Below are 13,375 nucleotides of genomic sequence, written 5' to 3'. Positions count from 1 at the left end.
TCATTAAATTATTGTGCATTTGATGTCTCAATAGTTGTTTGTTCCGCGCCTGGATCCTAACAAGAGTCTCTGCCACTAACTGGTTGGTTGTGCATGTTAAATTTGTACTCTTCTTCTTTCATCTTCACAATCTTTTTTCAAAGATTTTTACATAGTAATTTTTCCTTTCAAATAATAAAATTGAAATATTTGTCAATTTATCTAATAATCTTTTCTCATCTAGAACAAATTTTTACTTTTTTCAATGATGAGTTTTAAAAAAACTATTTTTGTTTAAAAATAATTAAAAACAACCATAGAAAATGGATTAAATTTCTTTTATAGTGAAATCATTTTGGATTTTTTTTTTAATTTTAATTCTTGATGAATGAACTAGATTGTATCTGCCACACTCATTTAGTATTGAAGCATATAAAATAATCAAAGGAAGGATCCAAAGAATCGTTAAAATGCGCAATGAAATGATAAAAAAATAAAAATACTCGTTTTGAAGTTGCACTCCGAAGAGCTCAATTACACAGTATAATTCCAATCTCTAATCGACTATGAAGAAAATGGACTAAAATTAAACTTCGAAAAAAATGAAACTAATTGGAAACTAAAAAAAAAAACTTATTGAAAACTGCAATTGACTAAAAGAGCCAAAATAATATGAAAAATGAGTGATGTTGCTGTTGGCAAAGGTCCAAAGACTTGTAAGTCAAGATGAGGACATATCACAGTCCTTAAGGTATAAGGATGTATTGCCTCGTCTTTCTAGCCCATTTGAGTGGACATCTTATGTTTTTCAATCACAAAATTAAATGAGAATAAAGAAGGGGGGGACAGAGCAGGAAGACCTCTGAAGTCTTCCATATACAATTAAGATATATACCGGCTTCATTTGTGGTACAAGTAACAAGGTTAGCCAACTTGAGTTGAGTTTGAATGTAAACATGTGGTCTTTCAAAATAATCTCCATATTCCTTTTGGTCCTCCTACTTTTCCCATCATTTCAACCCAAATGTGGAGCTTCAGCTTCTGTTGAAGAGGCTGTCGCTCTTTTGAAATGGAAAGCCAGTTTTCAGAACCAGAACAATAGCAACCTAACCTCATGGAACCTTCAATCCATCAACGCCAAGAATTCTTCTAGCCTTCCATGCACTTGGGCTGGTGTTTCTTGCATTCGTGGAAGCGTCAACAGGTTAAACCTCTCAAATTGGATAATTAAAGGTAGCCTCTATTATTTCCCATTTTCATCCCTCCCAAATCTTGAATATCTTGATCTCAGCCTGAATCAGATCTTTGGCAGCATACCTAAACAAATAGGTAGCCTGTCGAAGCTCATTTATCTTGATGTTTGGGTAAATGAATTGTCACAAGAAATCCCAGCCGAAATTTGCAACTTGAGAAACTTGACTCATTTACCTCTTGCAAGAAATCAATTTTCAGGTCCAATTCCATTAGGAATAGGGAAGCTGCAATATCTTGTGGAACTTTATTTGGATAATAACAATTTAACAGGTTCAATTCCAGCCAGTTTTGGTGACCTCAACAGGCTAGCGGAGTTGAGACTTTTTCAAAATAACTTATCTGGTCCCATTCCCAGTGCAATCGGGAATTTGATCCCACTTCGATTTCTTTACTTGAATCAAAATAATCTCACTGGTGCAATCCCAAAGTCACTAGGCAATTTGGCCAATTTGATTGAACTGCAACTTTTTGACAATCAATTTTCTTGTTCGATTCCAGTCACTTTTGGTAATCTCAATAGGCTGGTGAATCTAAGCCTTCACGGAAATCACCTATCTGGTCCCATTCCTCCTATGATTGGAAATTTGACCTCACTTCAATATCTTAACCTGTGTCAAAATACTCTTTCTAGTACAATTCCAAAGTACCTAGGCGATTTGACCAATTTGATTCACCTGGATCTCTCGGACAATCAACTTTCAGGTTCAATCCCTGTTTCAATTGGAAACTTGAGTAACTTGCAATATTTGTCTCTGGGACAAAATTAATGTTTTGGTACCATTCCACAAGAGCTTGGAAACCTGAATAAGTTGGTTGTTCTGAGATTGTTTAGAAATTAGTTCTCTGGTCCATTGCCAGAACTATTATGTCAAAGTGGAATTTGTTAGGGTGGTAATTTATATTAACCTTTGGTGAAAGCCATCACCTATTAAACCCAAAATCGATATGGCGACTATTAAGAAATAATTAACTGTAAAATAGCAGAAGCGTACCTGAATCCATATTGATAAACTTGATACTTGAATCTCTAGAGATTTGGGGGTGGCCTTCCAGGTCAACAGATATTCACCGATCCTTAGAGAGAGGCCTTTAGTTTCTCTCTGGTATCTTTCCTGACGATGGGATATCAGGGAAGAGGTGTTTTGTGGTATTAGGAAATACGACAACTAAAACGATACCTGTGACCTGGGGACCATAACCCTATTTATAGGTAACATTCCTGTTACCTTTTGGAGCCCTATTTCAGCCCATCATTGAAATAGGAGCCCATAAGTTTCTACACATTAAAGGGCCCACATCCTATTAGATACATTAAACCCAAACTATATTTGATCACTTTAATTGGGTTTAACCTTAATTGACAGTTTGCAATACATAATTATTCACATATAAGTCCAATGTTGGATTAAGGATCCAACAATCTCCCACTTGGACTATATGTGTAACCTTATAATTATGTTTTGCAATTAACCGTATGAGCTCAACTTTACTGTCACTATCACAATGTATCTGTAACCAATTCGGTCCATCAATTACACAAATATAGGATCAAAGCGGCCTTTGTTACAATTTTGTAACTCGACCCATCAATGGTCACATATATCAATGCAATTGAATGACATGAATCATGATATGGATGTGTAGCATGGAAATTTCATGTAATGTGATCAAAACATGCATATTTTCAACTGGTCCACCTTAAATTTTATGAGATCAAACCATACCAAAGTTAGAGTGTAAATAAATCTAAACTTTATTTATGCATAAAATATTCTTAAATCCTTAATAACTGAAAAATATCATAAGAGCATTCAAAATAACAAAACTCCCACTAAAACTGTACATCATTTAATAACACGACACCCATATGAGCAGTATGCTCATGAAACAATTTGGGTGGCAATCCCTTCGTAAGCGGATCCGCAACCATGGAGTTTGTCCCGATGTGCTCTATCGATAACTGTCCATTCTGCACTCTTTCTTTAACAGCCAGGAACTTGATATCTATATATTTAGATTTGGTCGAACTCCTGTTGTTATTGGAATATAAGACTGCTGACTTATTGTCACAGAATAATTTGAGTGGTCTTTCAATGCCATCCACTACACGTAATCCTGTGACGAAATTTCGCAGCCAAATTCCTTGGTTGGATGCCTCATAACAAGCTATAAATTCTGCAGCCATAGTGGAAGATGCTATGAGGGACTGTTTAGCACTCTTACAGGATATGACTGTTTAGCACTCTTACAGGATATGGCACATCCAGCCAACAAGTAGACATAGCCTGACGTTGACTTCATAGTATCTTTGCATCCAGCATAATCGGAATCAGTATACCCAATGATCTCTAACTCATCTGACTTCCGATACGTGAGCATGTAGTCCTTTGTTTTCTGTAGATATCGTAAGACCCGTTTGGTTGTTTTCCAATGATCTAATCCAGGATTACTCAAATACCTACCCAACATTCCAGTAATGTACGTAATATCCGGACGCGTACATACTTGAGCATACATTAGACTCCCTACTGCTGATGCATAAGAAATCTTTTGCATCTCTTTTTTCTCAAAAGCATTCTTGGGATACTGTTCAAGACTAAATTTGTCTCCTTTAACCACATGAGTGTCACCTGATTTACAATTTTGCATGCCATACCTTTTGAGAATCTTTTCGATATAACCCTTTTGTGATAGTCCTAAAATACCCTGAGATCGATCTCGATATATTTGTATACCTTACACAAAAGATGCATCGCCAAGATCTTTCATCTCAAAATTCTTAGTCAGAAATTTCTTGGTTTCATGCAATAGACCCATATCGTTGCTGGCAAGCAAAATGTCATCAACATACAATACCAGAAAAATATACTTGCTCCCACAGAACTTATGGTATATGCAATTATCTACTAAATTCATCTCAAAATCAAATGAGATGATCACTTGATGAAATTTGAAATACCATTGTCGAGACGCTTGTTTGAGCCCATAGATGGATTTTTTAAGTTTGCAAACCATATTCTTTGGATCTCCTGACACAAAGTTTTCTGGTTGCACCATATAAATCGTCTCATCAATTTACCATTGAGAAACGCTGTCTTTACATCCATCTGATGTAACTCAAGATCGAAATGCGCCGTTAGTGCCATGATAATTCTAAAAGAGTCCTTTGAAGAGACTGGAGAGAAAGTTTCTTTATAGTCGATACCTTCTTTTTGTGTAAATCCCTTAGCGACAAGACGAGCTTTGTATCTTTCCACATTGCCTTTCGAATCCTTTTTGATTTTAAATATCCATTTACAACCAATAGGTTTCGCACCTTCTGGCAATGGGACAAGATCCCAAACATCATTGTCATTCATGGATTTAATCTACTCATTCATGGCATCGATCCACTTTTGAAAATTTGAACTTTCCATGGCTTGACGGAAGTTGATTGGATCATCTTCCATCAATCCAATGTCATCCTCATGTTCTTGGAGAAAAATAATGTAATCATCTGGCACTGCACTTCTCCTTTCTCTAGTGGATCTTCTTAATGGCACTGGTTCTTGGAGAGGAAGAGTTTGTTCTTCTATAACAGTTTATTTTTCGACATTGTCTTGATTTGTTATGTCATGATCTTGTTCAGGAATAGGATCCAAAACAAGATCAATGACACCTGTGGGAATATTAATATATTCCTCTTTAAAGACAATGTCCCTTACTGTATTTTCTCCTCCAAACTCAACATCCTCAAAGAACCGAGCATTTCCTGTCTTAAAAATTGATTTGGCTGTGGGATCATAAAACTTGTAACCTCTGGATCTTTCAGAGTATCCAATAAAATAACAACTAATCGTTCTTGAGTCCAGTTTCTTTTCATTAGGCCTGTAAGGCCTTGCCTCAGCTGGACACCCCCAAACATACATATGCTTTAAACTGGGTTTTTTCCCTGTCCAAAGCTCATAAGGGGTTTTGATAGTTGCTTTAGTTGGAACTCTATTAAGGATATATGCTGCAGTCTTAAGTGTTTCACCCCAGAGTGACTCTGGTAAGGTAGAATGACATATCATACTCCTTACCATATCTTTAAGCGTTCTATTTCGTCTTTCAGCTACACCATTCATAGTGGATGAACCCGGCATAGTGTACTGTGGGACGATACCGCATTCCTCTAGGTATTTAGCAAATGGTCCTGGACGTTGTTCACCTGAACCGTCATATCTACCATAGTACTCACCACCACGGTCAGATCTGACGCTTTTGATTCTTTTGTTGAGTTGATTCTCAACTTCAGCCTTAAAATTTTTGAACACGTCCAGTGACTGTGACTTCTCAGAAATGAGATATATGTAGCCATATCTTGAAAAATCGTCTATGAACGTTATAAAATATTGTTGACCATTCCAAGCAGATGTAGAAAATGGCCCACAAATATCCGTATGTATAAGTTCTAAGACGTCTGAAGACCTATTGGCTTCAAATCTCCTTTGATTGGTTTGTTTCCCCTTTATACAGTTAATACAATCATTAAAATCTGTAAAATTCAAGGGGTCGAGAATTTCATTTGACATAAGTCTTTCCATTCTCCGTTTGGAGATATGTCCCAATCTCTTGTACCATAATGCAACTAAATTCTCATTGGCTAATTTTCTTTTAACTCCTCTAGTACTCAAATGCAGAGATTCATTAAATGAGGCAATCGTATCAATTAAATATAGATTATCGTAATGCATTAAAGAACCAGAACCAACCAATTTTGAATCATGAAACAATTCAAATTTTCCATTTCCAAATGAACAAAAAAAACCAAATTTGTCCAAAGCAGAAATAGAAATTAAATTCCGTCTAAAAGACGGTACAACAAATGTCTCATAGAGATCCAAATAAAATTCGGTCTTTAACAATAATCTAAAAATTTCAATTGTCTCAACTTGAACTGTTTTGCCATCGCCCACGTAGATATATCTTTCATTATCATTAGACTTTCGACAATTCAGGCAACCCTGCATACACACACTGATGTGAGTTGTTGCACCAGAATCTAACCACCATGTGTGTCTAGGTACCGAAGTTAAATTAACTTCAGAACAAACCAAATTAAGAAGCATGCCTTTTTTAGCACGCCAAGCGTGATAGTTGGTGCAATGCTTCATTTGATGCCCTTCAGTTCCACAGAAGAAACAACTATTCTTTCCCTAATCATTTGATTTCTTTTGTTGTTTCTTTTGTGGCGCTGTACCTGCAGCTCCTTTTTCTTTCTTTCTCTTAAGTCCCTTACTTTTATTATTAGTGGTTGACACCAGATGAGCACTTTTTGTCTGTTCTTGCTTCAACCTTTTCTTTTCCTCTACACAGTGTGAGATGAGTTCATTTAGAGACCAAGTCTCCTTTTGACAGTTGTAACTCACCTTAAATTGACTAAACTGTGTAGGAAGAGATATTAAAATCAAATGCACTTGTGGCTCTTCAGAGACTTTCAACTTAAGTGCATTTAATTTCGAAACAAGATGAGACATCTCCATGATATACTCTCTGATATTGCCTTTACCACTATATTTCATTGAAACTAGGCGTGTCAAGAGCGTACTAACTTCAGCCTTTTCATCCTTGACAAACCTTTTTCAATGTCCTGAAGGAACTCTTTAGCGGTTACAGTTGTTTCTGACATTGTTCCTCTGAATGCTTCTGGAACGGCCTTTTTAATGATCATCAGACACAAGCTATTTGATCTCTCCCACCTTTCATTATTTTTCTTTTCATCAGAGGTACTCTGGTCTGTAAGAGGTGGGGGAGAATCAATCTTTAACGCAAGGTCGAGATCCATTACTCCAAGTACTATCAAGAGATTTTCTTTCCAGAACTTGAAGTTTGTGCCATTCAGCATAGGGATATTATTGATGTTGGAAGTAATATTTGTACGATCATTTGCAACTGAATAGAAAACATAATATAATTAAAACAATACTCACATAAACCAAAAATAATAATAAATTTAAATAATGGTAACCCCATCTCAAGATATCGATATTCCATTAATATTTTATCTTTGGACAAAATATTAACTTCTAAGTGATATCTTGGCGCAGTAATAAACACTGACAATAATAACATGTCAAAAAATAAATTTTCCTTTGGGCCAATTCATAATTCACATGTAAAAGCCGAATAATTATCGCATGTTTATTGCCACAAGTGCACATGTAATTTCATTAAATATTGACCTTCCTTTGGGCCGATCAATATTCATAAAATTACTAGCACCCAACCAATTATATTTTAAAATAAATTAATTTCCATAATAGAGGTCACTTTGGTGGCATATTATTTCCACTAATTTATTCCAAAATATATATAATCATACCAATATTCAAATTTAAAATTATCCAAAATAAATAAAAATTTTGACCAAAGTCAACTTTAGTTAACTCTAATCAAACCAATCAATTGGATCAAAACTTATTGGACCAAAGGTCCATATCCACAATTTGACCCAAAATTATCATTCAAGCCCCCAAAAAAAAAAATTTTTTTAAATCCATAAGTACTTTATAAAATCACATATTTAATGGGCCACACGTATGGATTTTATAGGGTTTAAGTGTCCTATTTAATTTTATTAGGGCTCATTTAAATTAAAGAAACCCTAATATCCTTAACATAAAAAATATATGTATTGGCTCTTAAATAAGAAAAACAAGTCAAAAATTCAAGTTAATTGTCCTAATTTTATAACCAAAGGCATACCCATAATTGAATTCCAGCGATATAAACAATTAATTAGGCAATTAGACAATCGACCAACTTAAAATCTCATAAAGAAATAATGGAAGGCCAGTACATGAATTTCATGCTTGATTCAATACATGTGAATGACACTGGGACCATGAAAGCAATGACCTTGCTACCATCGAAAGTCAAAGTACGGAAGCACCTTATTCAAGCCGCGGAAGCAAACAAGACCATGAATTGTGAAATTGTTAAGACAAAATTAACTTGTCCATAATGGTGGAGGAAAGTGACAGGTGCCGAACTTGTACAATAATAAATACCTACTCGAGAAAAATACAGATTTTGTATATAGCGGTGAGTAGGGTCGAATCCACAGGGATTGGGGATAATTTGTTTCTTCTAGAGTCCAAAGTATGGGGGGTTTTGGATTAAATGCTAACTAAATAAATTAACAACAGAAAATAATTAATTAAAAGAAATGATTGGGGAGACTCTAGCCAAGGGTACACATCAGAAATGGTTCATGCACTGATCATTGATGCAGAAATAATTCCAACATTTAGCAATAGATTAGTTATAGTTGTCATGCACGCGATAAACAACCAACCCTTCCTTAATTTCTCGATAGCTAAGGTACGACCGTTAGCTATTTCTCTAACCCAAAAATAACCCTAGGTACGACCGTAGGATTTAATTTCTAGATTGCATTAATAATTAGAAAGGCCCAATCCTAACCAACAAACACGCTACGAGGGTTTGTTTAAATTAGATCATATGCTCCCCTGACATAAATCCAATTACGCCAGTTGCTACTGAGGTAGACATAACGAACAATTACGGATTCAATTACCCCTATTTAGCAAAAATAGCCTATATGAATAATTAATTATTGCGCACTAATCAATCATACACAAGGCCATAACAATTAAAATCAAGGAACATATAAATACCAATAAATGAAGAAAATAATTAAAACAGATTCGATCTCACAGTAATTGTCGAACCAAATCGTCAGTTGTCCCCTTGACTAGAAAAGCTTAACCACGCCTCATGAGAAAATCTCCCCGTTGGGGAATATTGTCGAATACCTGGCGTGTGTCAGAGGCCAGTCCAAAGAAAGAAAACTAGAACTAAACTAAAAAACTAAAACTAAAGCCCTAGATATCTCTTTTGCTCCTGTACGTTGTCCCCTTTTAAAGCAACAAAAGAAAGATGACTAAAAGCTATCTAGGTGGTCCCCACACATGTGGACAAAGCCTCCCAAGTATTTCTTGTTCCAAGTCTCTCTACGTTGCTTTCTTTGAAGCCCAAATGACCAAATGCCTTTCACTAGCTTGTGGTCCCCCACCAATTCAAGGGCCCAAGGATTGAAACCCTTAGAAGTCTCCATATTTTTCACAAAATCCCTCCTTTTTGGTAGTTTTCTGCTTCATTCCTGAAATTGATTCCAAATACCAAATATGAGTAAATATCAGCAATTAACACAATATTTGTCAGGGATAGAAGGGAAAATTAATAATAAAAATACTAACAAATTATACCCTATCAGAAAGGACAAGGGACTTCCCGTGGCCAGAAAACAAAATAACTTACATCATCACAAGCATGCAAATTCCACAAACATTATGCAATCGGATGAACAGTTCCACAGAATTGATTCATGCATTCTCTATTATCAATTTGGATCCTTAAAAATAGAGAAATTAAAAAAAAAACCCATGTCTGCCATGTGAGAAACCAAAACAAAAATCAAAGTGGGATCACAGAATTCATGTAACCAAAATAATATGTAATACTGTCCGTGAATTAGCTCCTGAATCCATATTCCAACAATCATGAGCAGAATAGTGTTTGACCAAGGTTTCCGTGAATAAAAAAAACCAGAAGCATGGAATAACTATGACCAAAGCACTAGAGACAAAACTAACAATATTCAGGTCAAGCCAATTCACACAACATGAACGAGTTTCCATACAATTCGTTTCTACCGAATTCACGCAACTTCTAAATATGAACAATCGGCCACTACATTTAAGAGATAACCGTATAACCAAAAATCCAAATTCGCACGGCATAAAATATATCTGTATACACAAATTACTAAATCTAAATTATTTCCCAATAATCAACCATATGGGCTCTAATACCACTTGTTAGGGTGGTAATTTATATTAACCTTTGGTGAAAGCCATCACCTATTAAACCCAAAATCGATATGGCGACTATTAAGAAATAATTAACTGTAAAATAGCAGAAGCGTACCTGAATCCATATTGATAAACTTGATACTTGAATCTCTAGAGATTTGGGGGTGGCCTTCCAGGTCAACAGATATTCACCGATCCTTAGAGAGAGGCCTTTAGTTTCTCTCTGGTATCTTTCCTGACGATGGGATATCAGGGAAGAGGTGTTTTGTGGTATTAGGAAATACGACAACTAAAACGATACCTGTGACCTGGGGACCATAACCCTATTTATAGGTAACATTCCTGTTACCTTTTGGAGCCCTATTTCAGCCCATCATTGAAATAGAAGCCAATAAGTTTCTACACATTAAAGGGCCCACATTCTATTAGATACATTAAACCCAAACTATATTTGATCACTTTAATTAGGTTTAACCTTAATTGACAGTTTGCAATACATAATTATTCACATATTAGTCCAATGTTGGATTAAGGATCCAACAGAATTCTCCAAAACATTTCTGTAGCTGAGAACATGCTTACTGGTCCAATCCCTAAAAGCTTGCAAAGCTGCTCAAGCTTAGTTAGGGCCCATTTCAACGGTAACCGTTTCCAAGGAAGCTTATCAGAAATGTTTGGATTTCATTGATCTTAGCAATAACAGATTCTATGGGAAACTCTCCAGCAACTGGGGTAAATGCAAAATGGTGAAAACTCTTGTGGTTGCAAAGAACAACATCACGGGTGGTATACCTCCAGAAATTGGAAATTTGACTCAACTACATACACTTAATCTTTCTTCGAATTATTTATCAGGGGAGATACCAAAGGCAGTTGGGAATTTAGCTTCTATGCTTAAACTAGATTTACATGACAACCAGCTTACTGGTGGTATACCTCAAGACTTGGGAGTGTTAATGGAGTAAGAAATTCTGTGTAAAAAGATGATATGATGCAGAGTATGTTTATGGAATTTTTCTTCTCTTTTTTTTTTTTTTTTTTTTTTCAATTTCGTAGGGAGTTGCACCCATCACATTGGAGGCAATTTGACAAAACTGTAACACCAATTTGCAAACTAAAGCTAATCTTACCCAAAATATTAGCACAAGAATTGCATTTGCACTCTCAATTTCTGCTTAGGAAATCTCGAAACTTTCAATAAGAGACTAAAATGGCCTAAATGGACCCTTGCTTTAGAGTTTGACTCAACCTCCAAATGCTTAATCCCCGAATCCCACGTTTGTTGATGTCTCTTCCAAAGCCCAATGTTAATTGCAAAACCAAAACTCAATAGCCGAATTAAGTTTACAAAATTCACTTGAAGAAGCCCAACCTATCCCTTCAACAAAGCCACAAGATAGTAGCAACACAAGAATCCTCATCCCCTTAGCATGGGGAGATGACAATATACATCCTCCACAGTCCATGTGTAAGAGAAAATACTTTGCATGAAGGAGACTTTTCCAAGACGAATCATCCACACTTTTGGAAGAGTTGCTTCAATTAGAGTTGCCAGATTGCGCGTGTCCAGTCCTCCTCTATCCTTTGGCTGATAAACAAATTGTCAATGAGAGATAATTAATCAACTGCCAACCAAATTAGCCTAAAACACAATCCGTTCATTGAACTGGAAAAATTGTTAAATCAAGACTCAGTGCAATGTAGATTGAATAATTCTACTTTGACAATTACAACAAATAAAAAAAAAAGAAGACAATTACATTGCACCAATCATGACAAAAGAAAAAAAAAAGAGGAAGAACCTAACTTTAATAAAACATGAAATTCTAATGATATAAACATAAATTTTTGAATAGCTATTGGAACGTCATATAAATTAAGTTGCTACTTAGACAATTTTTTTTTTTGAAAATGATTTAGTGATAAGAAACATGAAAGTTTGTAAGAAATTTTAAAATTTATAAATAATTTAGAGCTAAATTGTAATTTTAAAAAGGTGAAATGACACAAAATTAATGTTGATGATAGGTTGTAATTTTGTCATTAATTTTATAATTATTTCCCTCTTTTATCTTATCAAATATTGCTTTAATTGGCAGATTTTATTTACTTTTGATCATTTGTGCTGGTTGCAAAGATTTGGATAAAAATGTAGAAAAAGCGTGAGTTTTTCGCTAAATTTGCTGATCGGCGGCGTGATCAGGTCAAAGCTGCACGTCCTAAGGAGGCTTGGGGGTGGACGCATATTATCCAGCCATACATTGAAGTCTTGAAGTGGGTCATAGATATTTCATCAAATGATTGTTATAGACTTTTTAAATTGATTTGAATTAGCAATAGTGGTTTAGTAAGAATAGGAAACTAATCAATTAGATACCTTTCCGTTCTTTTTGGCGGTGGATGACTAGTCATGAGAGAAGTCAACTTAGACTAGGTTTGCTTATCTTTCTTGGTTGGTGGGAGAGGGAAGGGGGGGGGGGGGGGGGGTTGTTGTGCGGCCGCAACAGAGGGCGAGAGACGACTTTTAGTTATTCATCGCAAAACTTTCATCCGAATGGAGGAATGCTGTTCAACAATTGATTCTGCAATTTTGCATGGGACTTTCTTAACGGAGATGAACTAGATTTCTTTTCTAATTAAGGAACAACAAAGGATTTGGATTATTTAAAATTGTGAAATCAAATTAAATATTTTTATTTCTTTTATTTACTAGTATTCGTATGTTCTTTAATTTAATTTCTTATGATTATTATTTTATTTAAATATCAAGGGCACCCGATATTTAATTGAATCTAATAACCTAAAACTAGTTAGAACAGTTAAATTTGTAATTATTTAATTGCTTTAAATTAGTGATGACTGACATGATTGGATTTGTGTCAGGGGGAACATATTGACTAATTTAAAATAACTCTCGTAGTGTGTTATTTGGTTAGAACATAGCTTCTCTAATTTTTAAGGTAATTGAGAAATTGAACTCTTTGGTCGTACCTAGAATTATTTCTTAATTAAGGAAGTAATTAACGGTCGTACCTTGGTCGCCGATACAGTAAGAAAAAGTTAATTGTCATCAAGTGTTTGACAGTTATAACTTGTTTATCAGCGAAAAAATGAAATTATCATTGCATCGATGATCAATTGAGTGAATCATTTTCGAAGTTATTTCTTGGTTAGAGTTTATTTATTCTTGATTCAATTTTAATAAATTGTCATTCAGTTTTTATTTATTTATTTTATTTGAGTTATTTGATTATTCTCGATTCTCTAAAAATCCTTCATGTTTT

The sequence above is a fragment of the Coffea eugenioides genome, chromosome 3 (genome assembly GCF_003713205.1).
Source record: "Coffea eugenioides isolate CCC68of chromosome 3, Ceug_1.0, whole genome shotgun sequence".
Lineage (NCBI taxonomy): Eukaryota > Viridiplantae > Streptophyta > Magnoliopsida > Gentianales > Rubiaceae > Coffea > Coffea eugenioides.
Note: the sequence above shows the minus strand (reverse complement) of the source record.